Source organism: Pseudophryne corroboree, chromosome 7 (assembly GCF_028390025.1).
Source record: "Pseudophryne corroboree isolate aPseCor3 chromosome 7, aPseCor3.hap2, whole genome shotgun sequence".
NCBI lineage: Eukaryota > Metazoa > Chordata > Amphibia > Anura > Myobatrachidae > Pseudophryne > Pseudophryne corroboree.
Genome location: NC_086450.1, coordinates 475468995 through 475490896, shown reverse-complemented (window position 1 = coordinate 475490896; position 21902 = coordinate 475468995).

Here is a 21902-nt window from a genome sequence, read left to right as displayed (position 1 = left end):
CTTGTTAAGCGAATTAAGGGCTGCATCCACAAGTCCCACATGCCTAGCGGAATCGCTCCCTTTTAGCTCCTTCTTCAATGCCTCCAGCTTCTTCTGCAAAAGCCTGATGAGGGGAATGACCTGACTCAGGCTGGCAGTGTCTGAACTGACTTCACGTGTGGCAAGTTCAAAGGGCATCAGAACCTTGCACAACGTTGAAATCATTCTCCACTGCACTTGAGACAGGTGCATTCCATCTCCTATATCATGCTCAATTGTATAGGCTTGAATGGCCTTTTGCTGCTCCTCCAACCTCTGAAGCATATAGAGGGTTGAATTCCACCTCGTTACCACTTCTTGCTTCAGATGATGGCAGGGCAGGTTCAGTAGTTTTTGGTGGTGCTCCAGTCTTCTGTACGTGGTGCCTGTACGCCGAAAGTGTCCCGCAATTTTTCTGGCCACCGACAGCATCTCTTGCATGCCCCTGTCGTTTTTTAAAAAATTCTGCACCACCAAATTCAAGGTATGTGCAAAACATGGGACGTGCTGGAATTTGCCCATATTTAATGCACACACAATATTGCTGGCGTTGTCCGATGCCACAAATCCACAGGAGAGTCCAATTGGGGTAAGCCATTCCGCGATGATCTTCCTCAGTTGCCGTAAGAGGTTTTCAGCTGTGTGCGTATTCTGGAAAGCGGTGATACAAAGCGTAGCCTGCCTAGGAAAGAGTTGGCGTTTGCGAGATGCTGCTACTGGTGCCGCCGCTGCTGTTCTTGCGGCGGGAGTCCATACATCTACCCAGTGGGCTGTCACAGTCATATAGTCCTGACCCTGCCCTGCTCCACTTGTCCACATGTCCGTGGTTAAGTGGACATTGGGTACAACTGCATTTTTTAGGAGACTGGTGAGTCTTTTTCTGACGTCCGTGTACATTCTCGGTATCGCCTGCCTAGAGAAGTGGAACCTAGATGGTATTTGGTAACGGGGGCACACTGCCTCAATAAATTGTCTAGTTCCCTGTGAACTAACGGCGGATACCGGACGCACGTCTAACACCAACATAGTTGTCAAGGACTCAGTTATCCGCTTTGCAGTAGGATGACTGCTGTGATATTTCATCTTCCTCGCAAAGGACTGTTGAACAGTCAATTGCTTACTGGAAGTAGTACAAGTGGGCTTACGTCTTCCCCTCTGGGATGACCATCGACTCCCAGCGGCAACAACAGCAGCGCCAGCAGCAGTAGGCGTTACACGCAAGGATGCATCGGAGGAATCCCAGGCAGGAGAGGACTCGTCAGACTTGCCAGTGACATGGCCTGCAGGACTATTGGCATTCCTGGGGAAGGAGGAAATTGACACTGAGGGAGTTGGTGGGGTGGTTTGCGTGAGCTTGGTTACAAGAGGAAGGGATTTACTGGTCAGTGGACTGCTTCCGCTGTCACCCAAAGTTTTTGAACTTGTCACTGACTTATGATGAATGCGCTGCAGGTGACGTATAAGGGAGGATGTTCCGAGGTGGTTAACGTCCTTACCCCTACTTATTACAGCTTGACAAAGGGAACACACGGCTTGACACCTGTTGTCCGCATTTCTGGTGAAATACCTCCACACCGAAGAGCTGATTTTTTTGGTATTTTCACCTGGCATGTCAACGGCCATATTCCTCCCACGGACAACAGGTGTCTCCCCGGGTGCCTGACTTAAACAAACCACCTCACCATCAGAATCCTCCTGGTCAATTTCCTCCCCAGCGCCAGCAACACCCATATCCTCCTCATCCTGGTGTACTTCAACACTGACATCTTCAATCTGACTATCAGGAACTGGACTGCGGGTGCTCCTTCCAGCACTTGCAGGGGGCGTGCAAATGGTGGAAGGCGCATGCTCTTTACGTCCAGTGTTGGGAAGGTCAGGCATCGCAACCGACACAATTGGACTCTCCTTGTGGATTTGGGATTTCAAAGAACGCACAGTTCTTTGCGGTGCTTTTGCCAGCTTGAGTCTTTTCAGTTTTCTAGCGAGAGGCTGAGTGCTTCCATCCTCATGTGAAGCTGAACCACTAGCCATGAACATAGGCCAGGGCCTCAGCCGTTCCTTGCCACTCCGTGTGGTAAATGGCATATTGGCAAGTTTACGCTTCTCCTCCGACAATTTTATTTTAGGTTTTGGAGTCCTTTTTTTACTGATATTTGATGTTTTGGTTTTGACATGCTCTGTACTATGCCATTGGGCATCGGCCTTGGCAGACGACGTTGCTGGCATTTCATCGTCTCGGCCATGACTAGTGGCAGCAGCTTCAGCACGAGGTGGAAGTGGATCTTGATCTTTCCCTAATTTTGGAACCTCAAAATTTTTGTTCTCCATATTTTAATAGGCACAACTAAAAGGCACCTCAGGTAAACAATGGAGATGGATGGATTGGATACTAGTATACAATTATGGACGGGCTGCCGAGTGCCGACACAGAGGTAGCCACAGCCGTGAACTACCGCACTGTACTGTGTCTGCTGCTAATATATAGACTGGTTGATAAAGAGATAGTATACTCGTAACTAGTATGTATGTATAAAGAAAGAAAAAAAAACCACGGTTAGGTGGTATATACAATTATGGACGGGCTGCCGAGTGCCGACACAGAGGTAGCCACAGCCGTGAACTACCGCACTGTACTGTGTCTGCTGCTAATATATAGACTGGTTGATAAAGAGATAGTATACTCGTAACTAGTATGTATGTATAAAGAAAGAAAAAAAAACCACGGTTAGGTGGTATATACAATTATGGACGGGCTGCCGAGTGCCGACACAGAGATAGCCACAGCCGTGAACTACCGCACTGTACTGTGTCTGCTGCTAATATATAGACTGGTTGATAAAGAGATAGTATACTCGTAACTAGTATGTATGTATAAAGAAAGAAAAAAAAACCACGGTTAGGTGGTATATACAATTATGGACGGGCTGCCGAGTGCCGACACAGAGGTAGCCACAGCCGTGAACTACCGCACTGTACTGTGTCTGCTGCTAATATATAGACTGGTTGATAAAGAGATAGTATACTCGTAACTAGTATGTATGTATAAAGAAAGAAAAAAAAACCACGGTTAGGTGGTATATACAATTATGGACGGGCTGCCGAGTGCCGACACAGAGGTAGCCACAGCCGTGAACTACCGCACTGTACTGTGTCTGCTGCTAATATATAGACTGGTTGATAAAGAGATAGTATACTCGTAACTAGTATGTATGTATAAAGAAAGAAAAAAAAACCACGGTTAGGTGGTATATACAATTATGGACGGGCTGCCGAGTGCCGACACAGAGGTAGCCACAGCCGTGAACTACCGCACTGTACTGTGTCTGCTGCTAATATATAGACTGGTTGATAAAGAGATAGTATACTCGTAACTAGTATGTATGTATAAAGAAAGAAAAAAAAACCACGGTTAGGTGGTATATACAATTATGGACGGGCTGCCGAGTGCCGACACAGAGGTAGCCACAGCCGTGAACTACCGCACTGTACTGTGTCTGCTGCTAATATAGACTGGTTGATAAAGAGATAGTATACTACTAATATTATATACTGGTGGTCAGGTCACTGGTCACTAGTCACACTGGCAGTGGCACTCCTGCAGCAAAAGTGTGCACTGTTTAATTTTAATATAATATTATGTACTCCTGGCTCCTGCTATAACCTATAACTGGCACTGCAGTAGTGCTCCCCAGTCTCCCCCACAATTATAAGCTGTGTGAGCTGAGCAGTCAGACAGATATATAATATATATATAGATGATGCAGCACACTGGCCTGAGCCTGAGCAGTGCACACAGATATGGTATGTGACTGACTGAGTCACTGTGTGTATCGCTTTTTTCAGGCAGAGAACGGATATATTAAATAAACTGCACTGTGTGTCTGGTGGTCACTCACTATATAATATATTATGTACTCCTGGCTCCTGCTATAACCTATAACTGGCACTGCAGTAGTGCTCCCCAGTCTCCCCCACAATTATAAGCTGTGTGAGCTGAGCAGTCAGACAGATATATATAATATTATATATAGATAATAGATGATGCAGCACACTGGCCTGAGCCTGAGCAGTGCACACAGATATGGTATGTGACTGAGTCACTGTGTGCTGTGTATCGCTTTTTTCAGGCAGAGAACGGATTATAAATAAAAGTGGTGGTCACTGGTCACTATCAGCAAAACTCTGCACTGTACACTACTGAGTACTCCTAATGCTCCCCAAAATTAGTAAATCAAGTGTCTCTCTAATCTATTCTAATTCTAAACGGAGAGGACGCCAGCCACGTCCTCTCCCTATCAATCTCAATGCACGTGTGAAAATGGCGGCGACGCGGGCTCCTTATATAGAATCCGAGTCTCGCGATAGAATCCGAGCCTCGCGAGAATCCGACAGCGTCATGATGACGTTCGGGCGCGCTCGGGTTAACCGAGCAAGGCGGGAAGATCCGAGTCGCTCGGACCCGTGAAAAAAAACATGAAGTTCTGGCGGGTTCGGATTCAGAGAAACCGAACCCGCTCATCTCTAATAGACACCCCATTAACAATATTGAAGGAGTCTTGTAAAATGTCCAAAAGAGGTCTTTTAAAAGGCTTTATATTTCTGTAGAATTGCTGTCCTCCAAGATCTTCCTTATGGGTAAATATTCGTGATATGCAAGCAACAGAAAATATCGTATATAGTGTAATATTTTCTCTTAAAAAGTTAACAATTTATTTTCATAATAAAACAATTTAAGACATGTATAAGAACATTATTCCATCCGATTTAAAAGTGAAAGGCTTCACTTTAACAAATAAAATTGGAACCGTACCTTGCCAAGCTCCCAGCAAGGAGCAATGGAAAGAGTAAAAAAATGTGAGGTTCCGGAATTCCTCCTTCCTCCCTCCAGTCTAGCTGCTGGCTACTGGACCCTGTAAGTTCCTTCTTAGTTGTGGATGCAGGTAGATGGATCAATATGCCGCCAACGCGTTTCGAGCTATCATTAACTCTTCCTCAGGGCAGAATGATCCCTACCTGCATGCATCCCTTTTTATACTAAAAGTAACCTGGAAGTGATATGTCAACTTCCTGTTTGTGATGTATCAGATATGTCAAATATTTATATTATCTTCACAAATCATGTTGTATTATGTCACACATTGGTTATAAAAAAATAATAATATCATAATAAACTCTAGATCGCTATGTACTTATAAAGAAACCCCAAATTGCTTCCTTTATGTCATTTTGGTTCTACAGTGTTTATCCTTATTTTTTATTTTACTCATCAGTGCTATTGGTGCTTTACCTAAGTTGTTGTATAGATTTAAGTTCTTTCTACACCAGCCTCAGTAGTTACATCTATATATGTATTTATAAATCTATAAATCGGAACGCTATGCGTTCCACAATTGTCCGGCCGAAGGTTGTGTGCGTTCCACCAGCTAAATCAATGACGTACTTCTGTTTCCGCATATTGCGGCTAATACCGCTATGATCCTTTCTCTAATAGGGCATAGATACATGTATAAACATTTTATGCTTAATAGGGTGGATATGCACTTAACCTTTATCTAAAGCTAGTGTTTTTATTTCTTAAAATCTCATATACCGAGCGCGCATGCCCGGAAGTGGTTTGCGTTCCACCCCCGATCTGCGTTCCACTTATATGTTTGTACTTCCTACTCATACCAATGTAGTATGTTGTCGAGCACACATGACCGGAAGTGGCTTGCGTTCCACCCCCGATCTGCGTTCCACCTACATGTTTTTGCTTCCTAGTCGTCCCAATTAGTTCCTCTTTACATTAAAAGAAATATTATGTTTCTTGTTTAAATAGGTTTATAACTCTTGTTCTACATAAATTATTCTGTTTTTTTTCTGTTATTCTGCAGATCGGGGGTGGAACGCAAACCACTTCCGGGCATGCGCGCTCGGTATATTACATCTTAAGAAATAACAACACTAGCTTTAGATAAAGGTTAAGTGCATATCCACCCTATTAAGCATAAAATGTTTATACATGTATCTATGCCCTATTAGAGAAAGGATCATAGCGGTATTAGCCGCAATATGCGGAAACAGAAGTACGTCATTGATTTAGCTGGTGGAACGCACACAACCTTCGGCCGGACAATTGTGGAACGCATAGCGTTCCGATTTATAGATTTATAGATTTATAAATACATATATAGATGTAACTACTGAGGCTGGTGTAGAAAGAACTTAAATCTATACAACAACTTAGGTAAAGCACCAATAGCACTGATGAGTAAAATAAAAAATAAGGATAAACACTGTAGAACCAAAATGACATAAAGGAAGCAATTTGGGGTTTCTTTATAAGTACATAGCGATCTAGAGTTTATTATGATATTATTATTTTTTTTATAACCAATGTGTGACATAATACAACATGATTTGTGAAGATAATATAAATATTTGACATATCTGATACATCACAAAACAGGAAGTTGACATATCACTTCCAGGTTGCTTTTAGTATAAAAAGGGTTGCATGCAGGTAGGGATCATTCTGCCCTGAGGAAGAGTTAATGATAACTCGAAACGCGTTGGCGGCATATTGATCCATCTACCTGCATCCACAACTAAGAAGGAACTTACCGGGTCCAGTAGCCGGCAGATAGACTGGAGGGAGGAAGGAGGAATTCCGGAATCCCCATATTTTTTTTACTCTTTCCATTGCACCTTGCTGGGAGCAGTGGCGGTTCTTGCCACGGGCAAGCGGTACTTTTGCCCGGGGCGCCGCTTTCCGGAGGGCGCCGGCGCCATCCGGAGGGCACCGCACCAGGGCAAGAACCGCCACTGTGCCGCCTGTAGTGCCCTGCTGTGCCCCTCCGCTTTGAAGGGAACCAGACGCGTAGCGTCTAGTTTCCCTTCATGGAGAGGACCTTAGTTGTGCGGTGCGCGATGACGTCATCACGCACCGCACAGCAAAGGTCCTCTCCATGAAGGGAAACTAGACGCTACGGTCTAGTTTCCCTTCGTCTAGAGGACCTTTGCTGTGCGATGCGCGATGACGTCATCGCGCACCGCACAGCATAGTGGCACAGACACTAGGGGTCATAATTGACCTCTAGTGTCTATGCTGTTCTATGGGAGAGACGTAATAACGTCTCTCCCATAGATCGAAGAGAACAGAAGAGAGGAGGAGAGGAGAAGAGCGGCGCCGCCGGCGGAGGGGGTCTGGATCAGGAACGGGGATGGTAAGTATACTTCTTATTTATTTTTCTTTTTTCTTTCAGCGCGCTGACCACGCCCCCAATCGAAGCCACGCCCCCATATTTTGCCCGGGGCGCAACAAATCATAGAACCGGCCCTGGCTGGGAGCTTGGCATGGTACGGTTCCAATTTTATTTGTTAAAGTGAAGCCTTTCACTTTTAAATCGGATGGAATAATGTTCTTATACATGTCTTAAATTGTTTTATTATGAAAATAAATTGTTAACTTTTTAAGAGAAAATATTACACTATATACGATATTTTCTTTTGCTTGCACATCACGAATATTTACCCATAAGGAGAGATCACACTTGGAAGATCTTGGAGGACAGCAATTCTACAGAAATATAAAGCCTTTTAAAAGACCTCTTTTGGACATTTTACAAGACTCCTTCAATATTGTTAATGGGGTGTCTATCTATACGGTGGTAGCGCCCAAGGTGCATTCAAATCTTTGCTCTGTATTGTCTGTTATCAGTGATTGGGAATCACTAGAATTCACCTAGGCTGCTTTATTCCACTAAGCGCTATTTTCTGTTTCATCAACACTGTTTTGTACTAATTCTTTTCATGAACCTAATCAATTTTTGACAGGGGAAGACTTGGGTGGTGGGGGCTGTAGTACTGTCCTCTTCCCACAATTGGACAAATCAGGGCAATCATTAAACCCCTGGCCTGCAACAGGTTTTCCTGCCTTTAATAAGCATATGTCCAAGGCTGGCATGTTTAATGTGTGGTGGGCTCGAAATCCTAACATCCAGGGATACACCTTGTACTCCAAACTCCAGGATGTTTATTCTCATATACTCTAGATCTGTTTTTATGTTGTGCATCTCTGTCACAGACAGCATGCCGCTACTCTATTCTCCCAATCTCATGGTATGACCACTCCATTCTATTATGGGCTTATATAGGTAACTGTGGGTTGACCCTCCTGGAGGGTGAATGAGACGTTACTTAAAATTCCCCAATTCTAGGATCTGATTATTTAAATCCAAACTTCCCGGAAAATGTTGCTTACACCCATCTGGAGTGTATCATGCCCACGGTCTGGGAGGCTGAGACAGATATCCGAGAGGAAGCCATGCAATATGCTTCCTGCCATAAGAAGGACTAGGACCTATGCATTGCTTCTCTGTATGCTAGTATTGCACATTTGGACAAGGAGCTCAAATACACACATTCAAAAAAGTGCTTTCCCAATTATCCCAAAAATGGGCTTACCTGCAATCCCTCATGGCTGAACATATTGAACAAAACTTGCACTGGGGTAAGTAAAAATTATTTGATAAACGTAATAAGGCCTGTACCCTTCTGGCTAACAAACTCCAACCCTGACGAGCCTCCCAGGCCATTATTCCATTAGAGATGCCAAAGGGATTCTGATCTATGATTCCAAAGAAATGCATAATATATTAACCCAGTACTGCAAGGCATTATACAATTTGGAATCTCCTTCCATCCCTTTCCCCCAAGTTAAACGACTCCAACAATACTATAATCCATTGTGCAGCTGTTGGATGACTCTTCGGCTCTTGAATGTTGAAATTTTGGATTAAGTAATTAAGTAATTGGAAGAAGCACTTAAAATCAGAAGGCCTTTAAGGTCCTGCACCTAGATGTGTCTGCAATGGCGTATTATATCACCAGTTGTCTCCCCATGTGGTGCAGCTCTTTAGTAATATTCTGTAAAGTGAACAGTCTTACCAAGATTCCGCCACTTCTCAGATAATAGTACTACCTAAACCTGGCAAGGTTCCTTCCCTTTGTACCAACTAGTAGGCCCATATCACTGCTGAATACTGATCTTAAGCTGTTTGCTAAACTTTTTAGAGACTTAATGGGTTTTTCTAGCCTCTCTGATTTACCCTGAACAGGTGGGATTTATCCTATGCTATCAGGCTCCCAATAACATGAGATGCAACATTGATTTAATCCATCACATTAACTATACTAAGAAACTTCATTTGATATGCCTAGGGGCACAAGCAGCTTCTGCTGATTAAAATGATATGCGGCATGCCTATATTCTGTGTGTCGCATTTCGTATGCAGATACAGCCACAGTCGCACACAGTATATAGGCATGCCACATATCATTTTAAGCAGCAGAGCTGCCTGTGCATCCTAGCCACATAGCAATGCAAATAAGATGCATTTTCATAAAAAATAGGCACCCGACATTAGCAGAGCTGCCAGTTGACTCATGCCAAGAACTATGTGTCATTATGTGTATAAGGGCATTAATAATGTGTAACATATGTATAAGGGGCACTATGTGTGTCATTATGTGTATAAGGGCCCTAACAATGTGCGGCATATGTGTAAGGGACATTATGTGTGTCATTATGTGTAAAAGGGCATTAACAATGTGCGGCATATGTGTAAGGGAAATTATGCATATAAGGGCATTAATAAGGGTTGGCATAATGTGTAAGGCACATTATGTATATAAGGACATTACTAATGTGTATCATATGTGTAAGGGGAACTACTGTGTGGTATTATGTGTATGAATGCATTACCAATGTGTGGCATTATGTGTATGAGGTGCTCTACTGTGTGGCGTAACATATAGAAAGGGCACTACTGTGTGGTCTAATGTGAATAAGGAGCAATATGGTGTGGTGTAATGTGAATAAAGAGCAATTCAGTATGATGTTATGTGAATGAGGGGTACTACTGTGAGGAGTAACGTATATAAGGTTAAGTGGTACTACTGTGTGATGTACTTTGAATAAGGGACACTATCGGATGATAAATTGTGAATAAAGTTGCACTACTGTGAGATATAATTTGAATTGAGGGTACTATTGTGTGACCATGCCCCTTGCCAGCAAAAACACATACCTTTTTGGGCTGTGCACCGAATGTGCACACTGTTCTTATTTAAATTACAGGAGGTGTAAAAAAAAAAAAGGACTGCTATGGGTGGGGGGTGATGGTGCTGGGAAAGGGGTGCATGGTCAAAGGCGAAACTAGCGGTGGTTCTAGGGGGCACCAGACAAAATCTTGCCTAGGGCATCATATTGGTTAGGGCCAGCTCTGCCCCTCAGTTATCTTTGCCTTGGACGCTGAAAAAATTATTCAGTCACAAATCCTGGCACCTCATGTTCTCTACGTTGTCATCTTTTGGCTTTTGTGGTTACTTCCTAGGAGCGATTCAGGCCCTTTACTTTCACCCCTTTTCTGTGGTCATGATGAATGGCCTGCACTCTGTGATTCAGGTCAGAAATGGCACCAGGCAAGGTTGTCCACTCTCACCATTGTCTCTCTACAGGATGCAACTGGTGCTATCCTCTAAATTTTGTTTTTTGTGTGGAGACCCTCAGCTATAGAAACATTTGAACATCTGTACTTGATTCAGAACTTCCCAGTTAAGGTCCATGTGTCTGCTTTCACTTTGCTTTTGAGAGTCTATTTTAGCTACTCGTACATCCTCTGGTGGTTTAAGACACCATATTCTTCAATTATATTAATTGGCTTCTCAACTAAATAATATTGTATCCTGGCATTCTGCTCCGGGTAGTAAGTGATGGGGGGACACTGATAATTCCTTTCATGGAGGGAAAGTTGACACAATCATCTGGCTTCCAAAACCCTGCATAACAAACTTGGCGTATTCCATACTTACAATTAAATTTACTGTAGAGTTGTTCAATAGGCTTCAAGTCACCCATGGCCTTTCCTCCTATGTATTTGCTCTAACCCCATTGTGGAATCACCCTATGTTCCCTCAAGTTGTATCTGACAGTATACAGTTTAGTCTCATTTGTTTTTGCTGCATTGTGTGTTCTGACTCCTATTTATTGTACTGTGCAAATTAACCACCTGTCACAATGCAAGGTCTTATCCCACATTGTTTCCAGCCACTTCATCGCATTTATATTAACCCTTGAGGTTTAGTACTTTTGACACCATCGCTATTTGCTGGTCAGGTGGGGGAGGATTACTGTATATGTATTGGTTGCATTTCAAATTTTCAAAGATGTGTTTGCTCGGCTTGTGTGCGGCAATTGAAGAGGCTGGGTGGGAAGTGACTGTGGCTGTTGGTTGATGTGCAGTATAGATGGGAGGGTGACTGTGCGGCTCTGTCCGTTGCAGTTCTGCTGCTCTTTTCTGTGTACGCTGTTCTTTTTTGAAGGAGGGTCTGAATTTTTTGGAGGGGCTTTGTGAAGTGTTGGAAGGGTGGTGGCTTTATGAGGGTATAAAGGTGAGAAAGTGTCGGTGGCAGGTTGCAGGTCCAGTTGGGAACCTAGATTTGGCAGTAAAGCCCAGCAGTGGCCAAATTGGATGCAAGATATGGTTCAGAGCTATCAATTCCAGCAATTTACTGGATCCCAAACAGCATGGATTCAATGGGGGAGATCATGTCAAACAAATCTTATTGACTTTTTTGACTGTGTGACTAAAGTGATGGATAAAGGTGGAGCCATGGATATAGCTTATCTAGACTTTAGTAAGGCTTTTGACACTGTTCCACATCGCAGACTGCTAAATAAGCTTGAAAGTTTGGGATTGGATACTAGGATTATTGAATGGATAAGATCTTGGTTGAAGGATAGAAAACAGAGAGTTGTGGTAATTGGAGTGCATTCACAGGAGGGAAATGTTACCAGTGGAGTACCCCAGGGATCTGTACTTGGACCAGTGCTTTTTAATATCTTTATTGGTGACATTGCAAATGGCATTACAGGTAAAGTATGCCTTTTTGCAGATGACACAAAAGCATGCAAAAGGGTAGATACACCAGGTGGGGTAAAACAAATGATTGAGGTTCTAGGTAGACTATAGGAATGTTCAAGAGTCTGGCAATTACAGTTTAATGCCAAAAAATGACCTAAAGGCAGGTAAGCAATGTAACAAGGCAATGAGGAAGGCTAGTCAGATGCTTGGCTGCATTGGGAGAGGAATCAGCAGCAGAAAGAAAGAAGTAATAATGCCACTGTGTAGGTCATTGGTACGGCCGCATCTAGAATACTGTGTTCAAATCTGGAGGCCATATCTTCAAAAGGATATTAATACATTAGAAACTGTACAAAGAAGGGTAATTAAACATACCTAGAAAGACTAAGAAATCTCAATATGTATAGTTTGGAGCAGAGAAGGGAAAGGGGGGACATGATAGAGACTGTGACATATATCAAGAGTTTTAACAAAGTCCAGGAGGGAAACATTCTCCAAATGAAGAGAAGCAATAGGACACGAGGACATGCACTGAGACTGGAGGGGGGGAGGTTCAGGGGAAATTTGAGGAAAAATTAGTAGTGGACAAGTGGAATAGCCTCCCATCAGAGGTGGTAGAGGCTAAGACAGTAGAGTAATGTAAAAATGCATGGGATAGACATAAGGATATCCTTACAAAGAAATAAGGATCAAATAAGGTTAAAGATAATAAATAATGTAAAAAAAAAAGGGTCAGACTAGATGGGACAAGTGGTTTTTATCTGCCGTCAAATTCTATGTTTCTATGTGTCCACCCTTTTGGGGGTCCATGGTGCAGTTGAAGTTGAAAGGTGGTTGTATCCATGTAGTAAAGTCAGTTTGATAATACCCCCCCCTCCTTTGTTGGTTGGATAGGGACTTGTTATTAGGCCTGACTCCAGTTTTGTCTTTACATATAGCTCACCTTATTTTTGTTTTTGCCTCCGTGCCTTTATTTGCTGAAACTCCATGGTGCAGTAAGACATCCACTTTTAGGGGTAATAAGCTTTATCATTATCAGGGCATTTGCACCTGCCAGAAGCGTTTTAAGACAGAAAAAGTGCGCTAATTAGGAAGTGGATGTTCTAGTGATTTCCATTGCTATCTTTCGCCATTTGCAATTACGATTCTATGCTAATATGGGCAGAAGCCAACCTGAGCATAGGGACGCCCACTGCTGTCACATCATTGCTGTCAGTGGCGTACAATTGCTGATACATCGGTGCCATGATGCAGATTATGTTTGTCTCTGCAAAGACACAGGCTGAGCTGCTCTCCCGGGACGCAGAGGGCTCTCTAGTCGCAAGTAAGATCGCAACTGTTAACTTATGCACACCCAGAAAACGCCAACTGAACAGCCATGATACGCCGGTATTTAACCAACCACTCCCCGTTCCCACCCCCAAACGCTGTCTTCCTGTCCCTCACTTTGGGATTAATTCAACAGTAGAGATGAGCGCCTGAAATTTTTCGGGTTTTGTGTTTTGGTTTTGGGTTCGGTTCCGCGGCCGTGTTTTGGGTTCGAACGCGTTTTGGCAAAACCTCACCGAATTTTTTTTGTCGGATTCGGGTGTGTTTTGGATTCGGGTGTTTTTTTCAAAAAACCCTAAAAAACAGCTTAAATCATAGAATTTGGGGGTAATTTTGATCCCAAAGTATTATTAACCTCAAAAAACATAATTTACACTCATTTTCAGCCTATTCTGAACACATCACACCTCACAATATTATTTTTAGTCCTAAAATTTGCACCGAGGTCGCTGTGTGAGTAAGATAAGCGACCCTAGTGGCCGACACAAACACCGGGCCCATCTAGGAGTGGCACTGCAGTGTCACGCAGGATGTCCCTTCCAAAAAACCCTCCCCAAACAGCACATGACGCAAAGAAAAAAAGAGGCGCAATGAGGTAGCTGTGTGAGTAAGATTAGCGACCCTAGTGGCCGACACAAACACCGGGCCCATCTAGGAGTGGCACTGCAGTGTCACGCAGGATGGCCCTTCCAAAAAACCCTCCCCAAACAGCACATGACGCAAAGAAAAAAAGAGGTGCAATGAGGCGCAATAAAAAAACCACGGTTAGGTGGTATATATTATAATAATAATACAATTATGGATGGACGGACTGCCTGCCGATTTCCGACACAGAGGTAGCCACAGCCGTGAACTACCGCACTGTACACTGGTTGATAAAGAGATAGTAGTATACTCGTAACAACTAGTATGACACTATGACGGTATAAAGAAAGAAAAAAAAATACCACGGTTAGGTGGTATATATTATAATAATAATACAATTATGGATGGACGGACTGCCTGCCGACTGCCGACACAGAGGTAGCCACAGCCGTGAACTACCGCACTGTACACTGGTTGATAAAGAGATAGTAGTATACTCGTAACAACTAGTATGACACTATGACGACGGTATAAAGAATGAAAAAAAAACCACGGTTAGGTGGTATATATTATAATAATAATACAATTATGGATGGACGGACTGCCTGCCGACTGCCGACACAGAGGTAGCCACAGCCGTGAACTACCGCACTGTACACTGGTTGATAAAGAGATAGTAGTATACTCGTAACAACTAGTATGACACTATGACGACGGTATAAAGAATGAAAAAAAAACCACGGTTAGGTGGTATATATTATAATAATAATACAATTATGGATGGACGGACTGCCTGCCGACTGCCGACACAGAGGTAGCCACAGCCGTGAACTACCGCACTGTACACTGGTTGATAAAGAGATAGTAGTATACTCGTAACAACTAGTATGACACTATGACGACGGTATAAAGAATGCAAAAAAAACCACAGTTAGGTGGTATATATTATAATAATAATACAATTATGGATGGACGGACTGCCTGCCGACTGCCGACACAGAGGTAGCCACAGCCGTGAACTACCGCACTGTACACTGGTTGATAAAGAGATAGTAGTATACTCGTAACAACTAGTATGACACTATGACGGTATAAAGAATGAAAAAAAAACCACGGTTAGGTGGTATATATTATAATAATAATACAATTATGGATGGACGGACTGCCTGCCGACTGCCGACACAGAGGTAGCCACAGCCGTGAACTACCGCACTGTACACTGGTTGATAAAGAGATAGTAGTATACTCGTAACAATTAGGATGACACTATGACGGTATAAAGAATGAAAAAAAAACCACGGTTAGGTGGTAGGTATATAATAATAAATAATACAATTCTGGTCGGACGGACTGCCTGCCGTGTGCCGACACAGAGGTAGCCACAGCCGTGAACTACCGCACTGTACACTGGTTGATAAAGAGATAGTAGTATACTCGTAACAATTAGGATGACACTATGACGGTATAAAGAATGAAAAAAAAACCACGGTTAGGTGGTAGGTATATAATAATAAATAATACAATTCTGGTCGGACGGACTGCCTGCCGTGTGCCGACACAGAGGTAGCCACAGCCGTGAACTACCGCACTGTACACTGGTTGATAAAGAGATAGTAGTATACTCGTAACAATTAGGATGACACTATGACGGTATAAAGAATGAAAAAAAAACCACGGTTAGGTGGTAGGTATATAATAATAAATAATACAATTCTGGTCGGACGGACTGCCTGCCGTGTGCCGACACAGAGGTAGCCACAGCCGTGAACTACCGCACTGTACACTGGTTGATAAAGAGATAGTAGTATACTTGTAACAATTAGGATGACACTATGACGGTATAAAGAATGAAAAAAAAACCACGGTTAGGTGGTAGGTATATAATAATAAATAATACAATTCTGGTCGGACGGACTGCCTGCCGTGTGCCGACACAGAGGTAGCCACAGCCGTGAACTACCGCACTGTACACTGGTTGATAAAGAGATAGTAGTATACTCGTAACAATTAGGATGACACTATGACGGTATAAAGAATGAAAAAAAAACCACGGTTAGGTGGTAGGTATATAATAATAAATAATACAATTCTGGTCGGACGGACTGCCTGCCGTGTGCCGACACAGAGGTAGCCACAGCCGTGAACTACCGCACTGTACTGTGTCTGCTGCTAATATAGACTGGTTGATATTTAAAGAGATATTAGTAGTATACAACAATACTATACTGGTGGTCAGGCACTGGTCACCACTCCTGCAGCAAAAGTGTGCACTGTTAATTAATATAATTGTACTCCTGGCTCCTGCTAACAACCTGCAGTGCTCCCCAGTCTCCCCCACAATTAATTATAAGCTTTTAATTTATACATTGATGACTGTGCAGCACACTGGGCTGAGCTGAGTGCACACAGACTGAGTCACACTGTGTGACTGACTGTGCTGTGTATCGTTTTTTTTTTCAGGCAGAGAACGGATATAGCAGAGAGAAGTGAACGGATATATTATATTAAATAAAAGTTAACTAGCTGCTGCACTGGTCACTGACTGTGGTAAACTAACTCTGTCTGCGACTCTGCACAATCTCTCTCTATCTAATCTATCTCTATTCTAATGGAGAGGACGCCAGACACGTCCTCTCCCTATCAATCTCAATGCACGAGTGAAAATGGCGGCGACGCGCGGCTCCTTATATAGAATCCGAGTCTCGCGATAGAATCCGAGCCTCGCGAGAATCCGACAGCGTCATGATGACGTTCGGGCGCGCTCGGGTTAACCGAGCAAGGCGGGAAGATCCGAGTCGCTCGGACCCGTGGAAAAAAAAGTGAAGTTCGTGCGGGTTCGGATTCAAAGAAACCGAACCCGCTCATCTCTATTCAACAGCCATCAGAATTTCAATCGCTGCACATGCGCAGTAAGGAAACATTGACCGATGGAAATACAATAGCAGCTTTGCGGCAGCATGTAAATGATGCCATGTGTTAGCAACAGTAGGAACACTCTTTAACTGCCCTGGGCCTATGATAGAACCCATCCCCAGCCTGTCCCACGTCACCAGGCACAGGGGGTGTAATAGCCACAATCACACAGCTCTGCAGAGGTCCATTGGTTGTCTGGGCATGCACAGATCAGTTCCATGAATGATATATTATATATTTTTCTGCATCAGTATAATGAGAGTTATTAGAGTCTCATACTGTACATCTCTCCTTATCTGTACTCCTTAGAGAACAGCTCCCTTACAAAAAGATGAAACACAATTAACTGTTGTATAGTCTGTGCACCATATGAAATACTACCTGTGTGAGCTTTTGCATAAATCTAGTACAGCACCATTTGCACACAGGATTTGCATTCAGTCATTTGAGATGTAATCACATTTTGAATGCATTCAAACTTAACCCATTGTGAATAGGTCATTCCTACAGCTGCCTGAACTAAGAATATGCTTTGGTTACTAACGACACGTCTGCTTCTGAATATGGGAGTATAAAGTATGATACAAGGTCAGAATTTACACAGCTGTGGAGTCTTCTTGTTACAGATACATCTATACATGTAACGAGTCCTCATCATCTGCCCTCACACAACAAGCCACCGGGGAAGACACATTCACCTGATTCCAGACGTCTCAGTATACTCTCCTTCATACTGTATCTTCTGACATGGGTATTCCTGATTCTGTGACTGTGTTACTTATATTAGCACTCGAGGTTGTTACTGGATTATTCTGCAATTTCTTTATAATATTCTCACAAACTGGCTGCAAAACCAACACTATTGTCACCAGCAACCTCATCCTGATCTATGTGTCTATTTCTAATGTATTCAACACAATTATAATATATATAAACTTTGTAGTTAGCTTTGTGTGGCCGCGAGTGCTTAGTGCAAATTATGTTTCTCAAATTGTCAATTACATAATCCTGTACATCTATACATCCGCTGCGTGGCTCACGGCCAGTCTTTGTATATTCTATTTCATCAAAATCGTAGACATTCGGTCCCGCGTGCTGGCATGGGTGAAGAAGAAGATCGGTGCGGTTGTCCCAGGGATGATACTAACAGCAGAAATTGTTTCTCTTTGTGGAAGTTTCTTATCACTTCTAATTTCCACGCAACAACCGGCCCAGCAGAACTCATCTCTAAGTGCAGCAAATGTCACCTCAGAGTCACCAAGTCTGAAGTTCTTGAGCATCGTCCTAGTTCTCAATGCTCCACCTGCCCTTGTTGCAATAACAGCCACAGGCGGCAGTGCCGGGTACCTCAAGCTGTATGACCGGAAGATGAAGAGGAACATGGGAGCAATTGCCAACACTCATGTGAGAGATTGCTACCGTGCTGTTCACACCATGGTGTGTCTCGTAGTTTACAACACATTTATGTTCCTCGTTATGGTAATTGGTGGACTGGGTGAATTCGCTGATAATAGCTGGGAATACTGGATATGTGTGATAATTCTCTTTTCATTCGATGCAGTCCAGTCCGCCATTCTTATCCACGGTAACCCTAGGCTACAGCAATCCTTGAAATGCATATTAACTGTCTGGCATGTCTGATACGGATCCAATCTGTAACATCTGCTATTATTACTTTTACTCTGCATGTTTTATATTCACCTCCGTGTTCCATCACACGTGGCAGCAATAGTGGTTTAGCTATAGTATATATATATTTTATATATATTTATATATTGTATATTGTGCTTTAATTGTTCACTTGTGTGTGTAGATAGGTTATAACATTTATAAAGCTAAATATAATGATCCCAAACAGAATCTGTTAAGTACATTTCTGATGACAAAGACTATTAAATTAAATTATATGTCTATACACTGATACTGTACTGACAAAAAAATAATAATAAAAAAAAGGAAATAAAAGATGGAAAGAAATTGTGGAATTAAAACCATTTTGTAATGTTTAAGATCCTTTATAGGATTTGATTGTGGAGACCAGCAGCCCAAATCCAATGCGGAAGGCCATGATGGTAAATTGAGCTGTCCCTATATACAGTACTTTCCCTGCCATGTCCTCCTGACAGTCTGAAGGAGCCGTGTTTCTCTGCCAGTTATAGCCAGGTGGTATGTTCACATGGCGACAATCAACAGCAAGCTGCAGGCGCCCAGTGATGAGGTCACTTTCTTCTGCGCTGTGAATCTACGACCTCTTGTTTGTATCTTTCCAACGTTTCATGACACTCTGGCACTTTATCAAGGATATGGTGGCTGAGAAGGTAGGAGATATAACTTCCTATCTACACCACCATGGTCCTACCCAAAAGAACCAAGCCATGAAAACCAAGAATCAGAGATCACATTGGCACCATTATTTCTTACAGCAAAATCACTTTTTAATTAAATAACGTCATTCATTTTCTAAATCATTAATTCCTCTGGGTTAGATGAATTTGTGCGATCTTTGGTTCACATCCTGAGGAAGAGCCGTGAGAAGTCTAATACCATTCTATACTGATTAAATCACTGCTTAGTACATCTCCCCGTAAATTCAATAAATCCTGTATCATTCTCTCATTTGCTGAATTTCTACATGTACCAAATGTCATTACATTTCCAAATCCCAATCCAAAATTATCTCCTGTGTGAGCCTAAATAAATCTTTATGTGTTTCCTCTACTGTGTCTATGTCTCTGTTCTGTATTACTAACATGTGAGGAATTATCCGGGTGCTCTTCCTTTCCTCATGATCCATTATCATTGTGTCTGGAACAAGACTACCTATAAAGCACATTCCAAAAGAGTTAATTGGCAGCCATTTATGGGGGTCATTCTGAGTTGATCTCTAGCTGCCGTTTTTCGCAGCACAGCGATGAGGCTAAAAAATGGCACTTCTGCGCATGAGTATGCACCGCAATGCGCATGCGCGACGTACGGACACAACGTCCATTGTGGTTTTGCACAGGTTCTAGCAAGGTTTTCCTCTACACTGGCGGCCGCAAGAAGATTGACAGGAAAGGGGCGTTTCTGGGTGTCAATTGACCGTTTACAGGGAGTGCTTAGAAAAAAGGCGGGCATGCCAGGGAAAATGCAGACATGGCTGGACGAACGCTGTGCAGGTGTGTGACGTCAAAAGCCAACCACCCTCCAATGTTAGATTCTACGCACACGAAGAGTAAGTACAGGGCTGGTCTTGTTTTGCACAAAAAGGTTTTGCAGGCGCTCTGCTGCACAAGAGTGTGCACTTCTGGTAAGCAAAAATACTCCCCGGTGGGCGGGGGGAAATGCGTTTGCAGTCCTGCTCAAACTAGCTAGCGAGCGACCAACTCAGAATGACCCCCTATATGCACACATATAAAGTAATCCCTGAGGTATCATATTGAAACAACCACAATGAGCATAAATGGAGGTCGATAAAAAGTATTGCAAATGATTGGATCATCTATACACTTTTTACATTCCTAAATGTCCTTCATACAAGTAGCATTTGTCATGGTTCCGTGCAGTTCCTCTGCTCTGCCTGTGGTGTCGCTGTACTTCATACAAGTAGCATTTGTCATGATTGCGTGTAGTTCCTCTGCTCTGCCTGTGGTGTCGCTGTCCTTCATACAAGTAGCATTTGTCATGATTTCGTGCAGTTCCCCTGCTCTGCCTGTTGTGTCGCTGTCCTTCATACAAGTAGCATTTGTCATGATTGCGTGTAGTTCCTCTGCTCTGCCTGTGGTGTCGATGTCCTTCATACAAGTAGCATTTGTCATGATTGCGTGTAGTTCCTCTGCTCTGCCTGTGGTGTCACTGTCCTTCATACAAGTAGCATTTGTCATGATTGTGTGCAGTTCATCTGCTCTGCCTGTGGTGTCACTGTCCTTGATACAAGTAGCATTTGTCATGATTGCGTGCAGTTCCTCTGCTCTGCCTGTGGTGTCGCTGTCCTTCATACAAGTAGCATTTGTAATGGTTCCGTGCAGTTCCTCTGCTCTGCCTGTGGTGTCGCTGTCCTTTATACAAGTAGCATTTGTCATGGTTCTGTGCAGTTCCTCTGCTCTGCCTGTTGTGTCGCTGTCCTTCATACAAGTAGCATTTGTCATGGTTCCGTGCAGTTCCTCTGCTCTGCCTGTGGTGTCACTGTCCTTCATACAAGTAGCATTTGTCATGATTGCGTGCAGTTCCTCTGCTCTGCCTGTGGTGTCGCTGTCCTTCATACAAGAAGCATTTGTCATGGTTCCGTGCAGTTCCTCTGCTCTGCCTGTGGTGTCGCTGTCCTTCATACAAGTAGCATGTGTCATAATTGTGTGCAGTTCCTCTGCTCTGCCTGTGGTGTCGCTGTCCTTCATACAAGTAGCATTTGTCATGGTTCCGTGCAGTTCCTCTGCTCTGCCTGTGGTGTCGCTGTCCTTCATACAAGTAGCATGTGTCATGATTGTGTGCAGTTCCTCTGCTCTGCCTGTGGTGTCGCTGTCCTTCATACAAGTAGCATTTGTCATGGTTCCGTTCAGTCCACCTGCTCTGCCTGTGGTGTCGCTGTCCTTCATACAAGTAGCATTTGTTATGATTGTGTGCAGTTCCTCTGCTCTGCCTGTGGTGTCACTGTCCTTCATACAAGTAGCATTTGTCATGGTTCCGTGCAGTTCCTCTGCTCTGCCTGTGGTGTCGCTGTCCTTCATACAAGTAGCATTTGTCATGATTGCGTGCAGTTCCTCTGCTCTGCCTGTGGTGTCGCTGTACTTCATACAAGTAGCATTTGTCATGATTCCGTGCAGTTCCTCTGCTCTGCCTGTGATGTCGCTGTCCTTCATACAAGTAGCATTTGTCATGGTTCCGTGCAGTTCCTCTGCTCTGCCTGTGGTGTCGCTGTCCTTCATACAAGTAGCATTTGTCATGATTCCGTGCAGTTCCTCTGCTCTGCCTGTGGTGTCGCTGTCCTTCATACAAGTAGCATTTGTCATGATTGTGTGCAGTTCCTCTGCTCTGCCTGTGGTGTCACTGTCCTTCATACAAGTAGCATTTGTCATGATTCCGTGCAGTTCCTCTGCTCTGCCTGTGGTGTCGCTGTCCTTCATACAAGTAGCATTTGTCATGATTGTGTGCAGTTCCTCTGCTCTGCCTGTGGTG